The following is a 14,316-nucleotide window of genomic DNA, read 5'->3' on the forward strand; positions in this document are numbered from 1 at the left end:
CTGATATGGCTTATCAGCAGCAGTATTTTATCCAACCAGGGAGGCGGGAGGACAGATGAGGGTCCCAGAGGAAAGACTCACACCCATCCGTCTTTATGGCATATCCTGTGGTTAAGCTATAGAAGTCTTGGATGGAATACGCCCTAAGGCCTCTTTACAAGGGCGACAGCGATATCGACCCGAGAAAATGGCAGCAATATTGCAGCTGTGCTCTATGCAATATCTCTGCTTTTTCTCATGGCGATATCACGTTTTGTGGTGTCACAAAGTCGTGCGACTTTGCGGCACTATTTTTTTGTATTTTCGGGGGGAGGGGGAGGGGCTTGAAATATAAGCCCTACCCTGAAAATAAGCCCTTGCTTCAGTAAAGAAAAAAGCAATATATTGCCTAACAAACGCTGTCTGCTCTGCCGCGCTTCACCTCCGGCAGTTCCACAGCACTTGTTTGTAGTCTTCAGACAGGACTTCCTGGTCAAGGGGTTCAAAAATCCCGCCTCCAGGAAGTGCTTGCTCTGATTGGCTGAGCCATAGTGCTCGAGAACCAATCACTGCAGCCCTCCATGAACCAATCACAGCCATTCAATACAGCTTTGCTACATACTTTCTTCATGCAACCGGGATGAACAGCAGCACAGCAGAGTCCTGCACACACTGGTCACCCCTGGTCATGTGACCCCAGACTGCTCGCATACAGGTGACTGGTCATATGATGGTCAATATTAGATAGATGGGCAACAGCACAACCAAATTAAACCACTAAGTGGGGGAGCCCTCAAAGTGGGGTGCAGGATTCCAGTAATAGGTCCAGACTTACTGACCAACAGTATCGTTACCAGTCAATCTGCTTGGAAGAAATCAGCACTCTGGAACTTCTCACATGTGGATTCAAAAATTCCTTTATTCCTCCACATAAAACGCGCTGCGACGTTTCGACCTTTGTGAGGTCTTTGTCACCGTCATGTGATCAGATTTGGAGCATGTAACTCACGCACAAACGGACAAGTGGCAGTTAGTAATTTGATTGTTTTTTGGTTTTTTAATGCTGCTCGGGCTTATTTTGGGGACAAACAGTAGGACTTCCTACTGTAAAAGTTGCATTGCACCGCACGAAAACCGCTATGCAGCACAAAAAGGAAGAGTCCATAGGGAACCTTGGGCCAAAAAACATTGCAAAGTGCGGCTGTATAGAAAATGCCACGATGTTTTTCCCCACAAACATCACTAATGTGAAGGAGCCCATTGGAAAGCATCAGCTTCACATACGTGCGATTTGTAGCACCGTCCCATCATGAGACAATCCCGCCGTGAAAGCGGCCTGAAGTCCTGCAGAAGATACTGCACATAAACAACTGGCGTTCGCATGTATTTGGCTGTTCTGCTGGTCGTGGTGTTGGAATAGCCACTGCATGGATCTATAGCCTGTGTTCTGTTGAGATGATATCTTTAACCCCCTACTGACCAAAGTGCTTCAGTCCTAAAGGAGCGGGCACTTTTCAGCGATTTTATGCAAGTGGTACTTATAGGACCATATTAGTCTTCTTGGGTATCAAAACTATTTTGCTGATTATTTTTTGTGACTTTTAAGGCTTTTTAAATAGCATTCCTTCAAGCCAAAGTTAGACTTTTTATACAAGCCTTATAACAATGACTGGGGATTAAAAACAAAGCCAGACTCCATGTACAGACAGCTGTTTCAGGGTATTTGTCCTTCATCGGTGTACAATAGGAGTCTGGCTTTTCTAGTGAGAGGCCTGGGATGGGGGTCAGAAACGCTATCTTTTCTCCTTAGGGAGAGCACCTAGACGGTGAGTGAGGAGACTCAAATGGCCATTCATGCTCCTCTGGGTAATATGCAAATGAGGGAGATGGAGTATTACCTCCACAGTGTCTATTTATATGTTGCTGTCTGTCCTCATGATGTCACAATAGTGGGCAAAGTTTAGAGGCTTTATTTTATGCATTTACATAGCGCATATTTATTTCGTAGGACTGTGCATCACATGATGTTCCCATTGGGGTTCACAGTCACAGTTCATCTATTAGGGCGAAAACACACTGCATGGGCGCAACTTCACTCGGCAATACGGAGTGCAGCTGCGCCTGAATGAGGGAGATTTTATTTCCCTCGCCGTCAGTTCAGACTCCACACCAGAGTGTAGGAGTTTAAAAAAAAAGTCGGGTAGATAGCGGCCGCCCAATCTTCCCTGCATGATGTATTCACTTCGTGCGGGGAAGACGGGCAGCTCCTATATTTTCCTGGCTGTACAAATCACGATCAATAAATCCCCGCAGTGAAAATGAAACGACTGAACATTTATTAGGATCAGTGGTTTCGTTGTGTCCCCTTATACGGCCATGATTATCGTGTCCGTGTGTTTTTGCCCCTAGGATAGTTTTAGAGTGTGGGGCAAAACCAGAGTATCCAGAGGTAACCCGTGCAGACACAGGCAGAACATACAAGCTCCATGCAGATGTTGTTCTTGATGAGATCTGCACCTAGGATGCCAATGCTGCAAGACAACGGCGCTAACCACTGAGCCACCGTGCTGGCCAATCAGAGATCAGGTGTAGTGCATCCAATGCTACCAGTGTATTGTATGGGTAATGTAGTTAGAAGATTGTGGGGGCCATCTTGAATAACCAAAAACATGGTCCAGAAGTATGACTTGGAGAAGGTCAATGGCAGGCAATATAACTGCCCCCTTTTTTCCTGGGAATGGAGCATCACTCATATTCAGTCATTATTTTAATTGACTGAATATGAGCCCAAAACATAATATGTAATGTGTCCTAATAAAGATCTGTGCGCAGTACATGTCATCCCAGAGGATCCTACGACCTCCAAGATCTTCCTTTCTCGTGGTAGAGACAGATTATACAAGATGTAACCTGTTCCTCCTCATTACGTAGAAGCAGGCTGCTAATTGAATAACCGTTAAACAAATGATTGCGTGCTGAATGCTCATTACACAGATGCAGCCGTACACATTTTAGTCCATACTGCCCATCACAGATGTTCCAACTGGCCGTACACGTCCAATGACACCGGGAAATGGGCGAATGCGTTTTCGGAGAACGTTCTTTCGACACAAAATATCTTTCCTTGAACAAAAGCTCTTTAGTTTAACTGTCGGACAAAAATGTCAAATGTGCCCAACTTCTTTCCAGACGATGTCAGTCTGTCATCGGATTTTAAACCCTTAGTGACAGCCAATACGTCTTTTTACCTACCTCACTAACCATGCACATACATATTTTTAAGGCGGTGGCTTGGATGACTACTGACAGCCCGGCTCCTGCTCTAACCGCCAGGTGAGGAGAAACCTCAGATCCTGGCAGTTTAACCCTTGCATCCCACAATCACTAGCAACTGCAGCTTGTAAACAGATGACAGGGTGAATGGGCTTTGTCTGTCGCCTACCAGCACCCCCCCAATGTGATTGTAAGGTACTAATAGATTCCCATGGCAACCAGAAGACTGACAAAGGCCTCCATGTCTTTGATGATGCCCCTGGACGTTCAGGCGTTCTTTGGAACGCATCTGTCGTGCTCACTATGGAACGCAACGTGGGTCCTCTGGTGCCGCGTGATGTCATCCGGTGTGTCCACCATGCGATGCGTCACCCAGACACAACTGTCATAAAGTCGGCTGTAACCCAGCCTCAGTATATAATTAAGTGCCATTTGCTAACCTAATTATGCTTGAAAAAGGGGTAGTTTACACCCCGAAATGCGTTGCACGTATGTAGTCTAACCTTTCTGGACCTCCCTTGTCGTTCTCTACCTGTGACTTATCCATTAAACCTTTTAAAGTTTCCTCATCCATTGGGTACCTTTTCCATACTAAGGGGGTCTCAAGGACAAGGACAGTTATTCCTCACTCGTTGATCCTCTGGATTTGTTTACATTTATTGGTTTTTATCCTTGAATTGCCTCCGCATAGTTTGGTGTAATCCTGGGCGCTCTCCCCTACTGTGGATGTATTGGTAAACATAAGGACTGAGTGCATTATCTCGCTTCCAGGGACAGTCAGGTGTTGCAGCCGGCCTTATGCTTAGGTTTGGCTGCTAACGCCAGGTGAGTCCCTTTTTGGTTCATTTATATTCAGATTTGAACATTTTCCAAACTTAATTTCAGTTTTTTTTCTCAACTATTAGTAGTCTTTCTGTGCCCCTGCCTCTCCAAGTAATACTGGTCTCTTTATGCCTCTACTCCCAAGTAAGAGCGTCAGATTACTAGGGGCATCAAAGAGGGGAGACTGGGGGAAAGTATGCAGGATGATCTCACTGCCATGTGCCGTGCCACGCTGAAGAATGCATTAAAGATGTGGAGGTACCATTCAACAATATCCCGGTGATAGGGCCTAAGGCTCCACCAGGTTTAGAGGCCCGGTGGCAATTAAAACCATTGCGACCCATATAGCTATGCCACTTCTACATGGTGAGCCATTCATTTCCTCCGGGGAAGAAGTATGACTAGCCATAGCTTCCCCAAGTGGTGGCGATTATCACTGGCGAGAACGCTTCTTTAAGGGGGTTTATCGATAGGAACACAAGAATGAATGCCTTATATGTAACAATATATATGTTCGACAAGCTGCTGTACTACAATAGCTCATATATTATTCTCATGTACACTTATGACCTAAACTCCATTATAACTCAGTTTACAGGATTTTTTTTTTTAGTTGGTCAATATTAACCCCCAAAATAAATGCTGGAAACATCCTGTAGTTAATGGCAGCCATTGATACCTGAGTAACATCAGTTTGGTTCTTCATTTCAGACACGTGATGACATTGACAAGGGCTGGTCTAATGGCAATGGCTATGGTGTCAGACATACTCATGTGAGCAGAAAATGCACTTTTTGTCACTTGCACACGCCTTAGAAACAATGTAGCCAACCTGGTTGGATACTTGTTTGCACTAAATGCTTGTTCTAGTCACAGACTGGTTTTGTCCTCACAGTATTGTGTGTGTTAATGTGTGTAGTTGACTTGGGAATGCTGTTATGGTCATTGTATATCCACATCAATTCTTGAAAATGTGTACGTGTATAATACTACCAGAGGGTGAGTTTATAGGAGACACTGGACACCACCTTATAGGAGTGCTTTATGTACCTTCTAAGTGAATTGTGTTATAAAATGTGCTTGTCAATAATAAAAAAATAAAAAAACATTAAATGGGTCATCCCATGAAGACAAGCCCTTTCCATGTACCCTAGAAGACATAGAGAGGGTTCCCCTTTATGAGCTAGAATAGAGAACGACTCAGAAAGACCGCTACTTCATGGTAGGCCATTCACTTCTGTTCAAAATAGGGTTGTCTTCAGGACACTAACAGTTCGTCTTTTCAGGTACCAGAAGAGTTAACAATCCAAGACAGAATTGAGATCATCCGGATGGTCAGTAACAGAAGTTGACGTGAGGTGGCCGAGGCTTTCAATCAAGATCAGCCAGGAGCACACCAGTGAGTGCAGGAACTGTTAGGAAACTAGTTCAGAAGTTCAGGTAAACTGGTCCTGTCTGGACAAACAAGAACCCGTCATCCAAGAAGTGTTTCCGATCCCAGATGTCGACTGTAGTGTGAGAGTCCACATAAAAGCACTAGGAGACTGACATTGTAGCATATTATAAGTCAAGTTCTTCAGTTCTGGGTTGATCCTGGATATGACCAGTTTCTCTGAACTTCTAAACCAGTTTCCTGACAGTCCCTGCATTCACAGGGGTCTTCCTGGGTGGTCCTGATTGAAAGCCTCAGCCATCTCATGTGAACTTCTGTTACTGACTATCAGGATGATCTCACTTCTGTCCTGGATTGTGAACAGCATCTTCTGGTACCTGGGGACGTGGGATTAGTGTTTTCTAGAGATGAGCGAGCCTACTTGGCCACGCCCCTTTTTCGCCCGAGTACCGCGATTTTCGAGTACTTCCGTACTCGGGCGAAAAGATTCGGGGGGCGCCGTTGGTGAGTGGGGGGTTGCAGCGGGGAGTGGGGGGGGAGAGGGAGAGAGAGAGGGCTCCGCCCTGTTCCCTGCTGCTCCCCCCCGAGCCGCCACGCCTCCCCCCGCCCCCCGGCGCCCCCCGAATCTTTTCATCCGAGTACTGAAGTACTCGAAAATTGCAGTGCTCGATCGAGTAAATACTCGAAATGAGTAGGTTCGCTCATCTCTAGTGTTTTCCAAACCAGATAAATTCAACTTTATTAATACTCAACATGACATCAGGCATAACTCGAAAAAAGGTTGCAGATGTTGAGAACATGACTGGACCTATGAATGTCTGATGATATTCTACTCTTTAGTCATATATTACAAGACTCCATTTCCATTGTAATTTCAGGGGCTGAATCAAAGATGGCTGCCATCAAGATGGCCGACTAGCAATGCCATAGTGGCAAAATGTTTGCCCTACCCATCTAAGTGCTCTACTAAGTTTCTTACTTGTATCGTTGTTTGCTCAGATAATATTCTGGTGGCCCTGATGTTGGAATCACCCTGTTTAATTTCTATTAATTAGACCAAACTGTTTACATCAAATGCCAAAACCAAATCAAGCACCCTAATATAGTTCTCTTCTCTTCTGAATCCTCCTTGTTGGAAGTGCCCTATCACCTCCTATTTTCCCTGCTTAATCCTAAACTGTATACGTGGGACAGAAGGTCCTCCGATGACTGGAGCTGTCCAACATAAAGGGTGCGATTGTACCTCTACATGGAAGCACAGATTGTTCTTCCATGAAGAGTAATGTTACGGGGCGTCTGATGTGACATCTTAGTCCTATTTGAGACGGCCAGAGGAAGTTCTTTATCAAATCAATGAATGGTCTAACTGGTTAATACTAGTATAGTGCATATTGTGCGTATATTATCTGCTTAGTGTATCATTGGGATGCATGTAATGTTCACAATACCATGATAAACATGATGTTATATAAAGAGAAGACCTTTCACAAATCCAGGCCTGCAATATTAAAGTATACCTGCACTTTTAGGTGACTTCCCAGTAAGCTGTAGAGTGTGTAGATGAGAAATAACTTGTATCCTGCAGTAATCACCAGTTTTCCCCTCTGCAGGCTGTATATGTAATACTCAGTAGTTCTCGCTGAGCTGGTGGGAGGAAACTGCTGTTTAGATGTTTTCTATACCTTGCACATGGAGAAAACTTCACATTTCTGCTCCTTAAAAGGGTTGTATCCAGACTGCAGGTTATCCCTTATCCATACAGCTGAGAACCCCGCACATTTGTAGAATGGGAGTCCCGGGTCTCCCCTTGCATTGAAATCAATATTAAAGGGGTTGTCCCGCGAAACAAAGTGGGGGTATACACTTCTGTATGGCCATAATAATGCACTTTGTAATGTACATCGTGCATTAAATATGAGCCATACAGAAGTTATTCACTTACCTGTTCCGTTGCTAGCGTCCTCGTCTCCATGGTGCCGACTAATTTTCAGCGTCTAATTGCCGGATTAGACGCGCTTGCGCAGTCCGGTCGTCTTCTTTTCTGAATGGGGTCGCTCGTGCCGGAGAGCGGCTCCTTGTAGCTCCGCCCCGTCACGTGCCGATTCCAGCCAATCAGGAGGCTGGAATCGGCAATGGACCGCACAGAAGCCCTGCGGTCCACCAAGGGAGAAGATCCCGGCGGCCATCTTCACCAGGTAACTAAGAAGTCACCGGAGCGCGGGGATTCAGGTAAGCACTGTCTGGTTTTCTTTTTTAACCCCTGCATCGGGGTTGTCTCGCGCCGAACGGGGGGGCTATTGAAAAAAAAAAAAAATGTTTCGGCGCGGGACAACCCCTTTAAGGGAGAAAATGGCTGAGCATGCATGGCCAGTGCTCTATTCATTTAAATGGGACTGACAAATACTGGAGAGGCTGCTGCTTGGGTATCTCGACAACACCATTGAAAGTGACTAGAGTGCTAGTGTAGCCAGTGCTTCATCCAATCTCCTCCTCACTGCAGGGGGTGCAGTAACCATGCAGTGAGGAGGATGAGAGACATGTGAACCCTGCGCTCGAGATCAGAGGGAGTCTCAGCAGTGAGTTATCCCCTATTCTGTGGATATCCTATTGATAAGAGATACCTTGAAATCTAGGTAAACCCCCTTGACACTCTGTAGCACACACAGAGTTAACATCACCATGAACGATTTTGTATATTGAGCAATGTAGATGTGCTTTCAGTAGCTGTTAGGCCGTAAATCACTCACTATAAGTTGCAAAATCATGTGAATCTCTGCTTCTGTTCACCTCCTCCTCCCCCTTCTGTCTCCATAGACTCCTATGGGCAGCATGAATTATCAGCCTCCTCCACTTCCTGTTATCAGTTTCATTATCTCTGTTATTAGAGATGGACTTCACATGACAACAGGCAGTGGGCAGCAAATTAGAAGGAAGAGAGCCCCCTACTGGCCAGAACTTTAGAGAGATTTCTAAGCACAAAAACAGCACTTTAGATAAAGTCATTTGCACATTTGCTAGTTATCCGTCGACGCGGCCGTATAAGGGCTTGTTTTTTGCATGGTGAACTGTAGTTTTTATTGGTGCCATTTTTAGGTACATAGACTATATTGTAAAACTTTTATTATTTTTTTTATGATCACAGGGAGAGAAAACGCATCAATTCTGCCATAGATTTAAAAAAAAAAATTATTTTAAAGCGTTAATTATGCAGCATAAATGACACTACATTTTGTTCTGTGGGCCGGTACGGTTACAATGATACCAGAATTCTTATATTTTTTTAGGTTTTTCCACTTTTCTGCAATAAAAAACCCTTTTTTTGGAAATCTTTTTTTTTTTTTAAATTGCTGCATTCAAAGACCTATAACTTTTTTATTTTCCCATGGGTGGAGCTCTTTGAGGGCTTATTCTTTGCAAGACGAGCTGTAGTTTTTATTGGTACCATTTTGGGGTACAAACATTTTTTTATCACTTTTATTGTGTTTTTTGGGAGGCAAAATGCTGAAAAATTAGCATTTTACCTCAGTTTTTAGCGTTTTTTTACGCTTTTTGCAATGCAGGATAAAAAGTGTGTGTTTGATTTATTGTACGCGTCTTTACGGACACACCGATACCAAATATGTGGTTTTTTTATGCTAATATGAGAAAAAGCATAAAAAAGGGTTTTTTAAAACATTTTTTTTACATTTTTATTTTTTGTACATTATTTAGATTTTTTTTACACCATTCTTGTCCCTCTGGGGGACTTGTACCATATAACCGATGATTGCTACAATAAGGCATTGCAGGACTTCTGTCCTGCAAAGCCTTATCGCTTATACAGCGATCACAGGCTCTGGCAATACGGGACTCCGGCATCTGGTCCTGTTGCCATAGCAACTAGCCGGGCTCTTAGCGAGAGCCAGCTGAAGTCACAGAGGGAGCGCACTATCTGTCATGATCTCACACTATCCCTATGACGTAAGGGTACGTCATTTTGCGGGAAGTACTCTGCTCCCATGACGTACCCTTACGTCTTAGGGAGGGAAGGGGTTAATTAGGAAAGAAGTTCCATTAAAACAGTATGAAGGGAATTTACTAAGAATGGTATTTCATACTCCAATTTAACATGAATCCCGATGAAGTAGGAGGCACATAATGAATTAAGAAGCACGACTCTGACATTGACTTGCAGGAATGCTGTCTACCAATAGATGGCAGTAGAGCAATTGTTTCTTCTTCCATTTGCATATTTCCCAGAGGAGCATGGATGGCCTCATGTCTCCTCACATCTTCTAGTTGCTCTCCCTAAGGAGAAACAATACCCTTCCTGACCCACGTCCTAATATATTTGGTACATCTCAGACCATCCACGAATGTAATAAGAAATTCCATAAATTATAATTAAAGGGGTTGTAGCAGAATTTCAAGTTATTCCCCATTGACAAGATAAGGGATAACTTGCTGATCGTGGGGGTGTCACCGCTGAGACCCCACCAATCCTGAGAATGGGGGTCCCATGTCCCCTTCTTCTTATCATTGCAGGGGTGCTTCTCCGACCCGCAGTAACGTCACAGTTAATGGAACACTGGCCAAGTATGCAGGGTTGGCACTCCATTCATTTCAATGGACAGAGATACTTGCGAGCTTACCACCTGGCTATTCCCACAGTCCCCCCAGACAGGTGGTGGCACCTTCACTTGTTAAGTCATGTCCACTTTCTTAAAAAATGCCATGAGAGACCTAACTCTGAAAAAGGTATACATTTTTGCACCAAAATGTGTGACTTCTTTATGCCGTTTTTTCTTTGATAGATTCGAGCCCCTGTGCACCAAAATTGTGCCACCATTCTGGTACAACCGGATAATAAATATCCCCCTGGGACTTTTGCAATTTATGACTATAGTTCTCTTTACAATTCTTAACTGGAGCTTTCGGAGGGCCCTTGAGAAAGTTAAATAGAGGGAAACTGACGTGCCGCACAAATGCACAGAAAAATAATGAAAAAAAAAGCCTTAAAAAGGAAAAAGTCAACAAAAAGCAAAAGTCCATATCCAAAATCAGTAATCATATAAAATAACAGGTAAATAAAGCCACAATGAAAACTTTAACAAATACACAGAAAAAAAGTGACACCCCTGAGGAAGCTGGCTTTACAGCCAGGGTTGGGCATAGCGTGAATGCTATCAGGGCCTAGGATATTGCGGATCTTTATTTTGCTTAGGTTATCTTACCTGTCTTATTTATTTGGTATCACATTATCACTTTATAATAATAATAATAATAATAATAATAATCTGTATTTGTATAGCGCCAACATATCCCGCAGCGCTTACATAGACGGGGAACACAGAAAGACAAAATACAAACATTACAGAACCACGGTTACATAGTAATCAGCTGATGGAAACAATAGGGGTGCGGGTCCTGCTCCAACGAGCTTACATACTACAAGTAATGGGGGGATACAGAAGGTAAAGGGCTGGAGATGTGCACAGTATGGCGAGGTGGAGAGTGAGCGATGTTATACACATAGACCATGGTCAGACATTTAGCGGTGTGACGGCAGAAACAGTGTGACTGCAGGAGCGGTTTATGATGGCTAGCAGGGATTGCAGTCAGTAGGTCAGGGAGCATGTTATCAGGCGGAGTACAGAGGGGTTTGTTTAGCAGCACTGTGGTCTGTATTGCACATTTTTATAATTTCTTTAAATGTGTCAACAGGTTTTTTTCTGCGAAGGGAATCTGTCATCAGAAAATTACCCTTGTTTTTAGATTACAATTTTTTTTTAATAATGTTTGGTGATTTTTTTTTACATTTTTTAATGTCTTTATCCTGAAATCCTGCAGTTCTCACTCTGACCACTAGGCCTAATAGTAGTCTGACACTTCCTGTTCTGTAAAAAAAAACTTCTCAGCTGTCACCTCATTATCATCACCAGCAGGATTACACTGAGAGGTGACACCTATATATAGATAACACAGGACCCATCATTCACAATAGTCACAGCTCCCCTCCTCCCCTCCCTGTACAGGCAGGATTATACTGAGAGGAGACACCTATATATAGATAACACAGGATCCACCATTCACAATAGTCACAGCTCCCCTCCTCCCCTCCCTGTACAGACAGGATCACACTGAGAGGAGACACCTATATATAGATAATACAGGCTCCACCATTCACAATAGTTACAGCTCACCTCCCCACCTTCGTGCACAGGCAGGATTACACTGAGAGGTGACACCTATATATAGATAACACAGGATCCACCATTCACAATAGTCACAGCTCACCTCTTCCCCTCCCTGTACAGACAGGATTACACTGAGAGGTGACACCTATATATAGATAACACAGGACCCACCATTCACAATAGACACAGTTCACCTCCTCCCCTCCCTGTACAGACAGGATTACACTGAGAGGAGATACCTATATATAGATATCACAGGAGCTACCATTCACAATAGTCACAGCTCCCCTCCTGCCCTCCCTGTACAGACAGGATTACACTGAGAGGTGACACCTATATATAGATAACACAGGACCCACCATTCACAGTAGGTGATGTCACAGATCACCCGCCCTCCCTGCACACTGACCACTAAGCCTAATAATAATCATGTTCTATAGAAAAAACTTCTCAGCCGTCATCTCATCATCATCACAGGAAGGATTACACCGAGAGGAAACACCTATATATAGATAACACAGGACCCACTATTCACAATAGGTGATGTCACAGCTCACCTCCTCCCCCTGCCTGCACACTTAGTAATAGTCTGACACTTCCTGTTCTGTAGAGAAAACTTCTCCGCTGTCATCTGATTATCATCACAGGCAAGATTACACTGAGAGGTGACACCTATATATAGATAACACAGGACCCACCATTCACAATAGACACAGTTCACCTCCTCCCCTCCCTGTACAGACAGGATTACACTGAGAGGAGATACCTATATATAGATATCACAGGAGCTACCATTCACAATAGTCACAGCTCCCCTCCTGCCCTCCCTGTACAGACAGGATTACACTAAGAGGTGACACCTATATATAGATAACACAGGATCCACCATTCACAATAGTCATAGCTCACCTCCTCCCCTCCCTGTACAGACAGGATTACACTGAGAGGAGATACCTATATATAGATATCACAGGAGCTACCATTCACAATAGTCACAGCTCCCCTCCTGCCCTCCCTGTACAGACAGGATTACACTGAGAGGTGACACCTATATATAGATAACACATGACCCATCATTCACAATAGTCACAGCTAACCTCCTCCCCTCCCTGTACAGACAGGATTACACTGAGAGGTGACACCTATATATAGATAACACAGGACCCATCATTCACAGTAGGTGATGTCACAGATCACCCGCCCTCCCTGCACACTGACCACTAAGCCTAATAATAATTATGTTCTATAGAAAAAACTTCTCAGCCGTCATCTCATCATCATCACAGGAAGGATTACACCGAGAGGAAACACCTATATATAGATAACACAGGACCCACTATTCACAATAGGTGATGTCACAGCTCACCCCCTCCCCCTGCCTGCACACTTAGTAATAGTCTGACACTTCCTGTTCTGTAGAGAAAACTTCTCCGCTGTCATCTGATTATCATCACAGGCAAGATTACACTGAGAGGTGACACCTATATATAGATAACACAGGAGCCATCATTCCCAATAGTCACAGCTCACCTCCACTGCCTCACTGCACACTGACTAAGCCTAATAATAGTCTGACACTTCCTGTTCTGTAGAGAAAATGTCTCATCCCTCATCTCAACATCATCACAGGCAGGATAACAGTGAGAGGTGACAACTATGTATAGATAACACAAGATCTGCGATTCACAATAAGTGATGTCACAGCTCACCTCCTCCCCTTCTATGCACAGGTCACAGAGCATGCCCACAACACTCTCCCATAAAAGTAATTGGTCTGTACCTGTTCATTGTATGACTGGCCCATAAATTCTGCTGTAAAGTGCCGTGACCGAGGCGCAGGGCCTACTGCTGAGGAGATGGTGGGGTAGCTGTTAGGGATGTCACGGTGGCACTACCATCTCCTCCCCTGAGGAACGTGTGCAACCCTTTACCAAGGCCCTGGCAGGCCTCTCCAGGCAACGCTAGTGATGCGGTTACCTGTATAAAACTGTCTGTAGGATCACTCTGCCAGACGACTTCTCTCACTCTCACTCTCTACACCGGTAACACTCACTGATAAGTTCTCTGTTAAAGTACTCTCTCAATCCTTCCATGGTAACTTCAAGACTCTAGACCAACTGGGGATAAGATGGGGTATTCTCCATTCGAAGTAGATGGACATATCGCTCCACTTCTTCCATTTTGGGTAGGCCTAGGTGGGGATGTCTCCTGTCAACATGTAGACTTGCAGACTCCCTCGCTGTCTGACGGGCTGACTACACTGTCTGACTACTTGGCAAAGACTCCAGACTCCAACAACACATGTGCACACCTTGAAAACACATATATCTTTCATGCTCACGCGACAACATTGGATACACACAAACTGTTACATTTTCCAAACATACCTAGACATTAACCTCTTGTGCTCTGCAGCTGTGCAATATACATTAATTACAAACAAGACATTTGCACAGTGCATCCACATTAAAGACGTGACAGACATTTAGGGACACATGTGAACAGTTATGGAGGGGACAGATATGTATACTTCAGGCCACTAAAAAAACATATCTCTAAATCTTCTTAGCTGCAGTTAGGCAAGATACCCGCCCCATAGTCATGTACAGACAAGACAATAAAAAAAGCTACAATCATAAAAGAAAAAGAGATAAGAAAAATGAATAAATGTCG

General features: G+C 44.1%; 1 protein-coding gene across 1 annotated transcript in view; it reads left to right on the forward strand.

The window, feature by feature from the left end:
• GPR158 (G protein-coupled receptor 158) overlaps positions 1 to 14,316 on the forward strand; it is a 266,743-nt gene that overhangs the window by 249,887 nt on the left and 2,540 nt on the right. The window lies entirely within an intron of this gene.

This window comes from Eleutherodactylus coqui, chromosome 12, assembly GCF_035609145.1.
Source record: "Eleutherodactylus coqui strain aEleCoq1 chromosome 12, aEleCoq1.hap1, whole genome shotgun sequence".
NCBI lineage: Eukaryota > Metazoa > Chordata > Amphibia > Anura > Eleutherodactylidae > Eleutherodactylus > Eleutherodactylus coqui.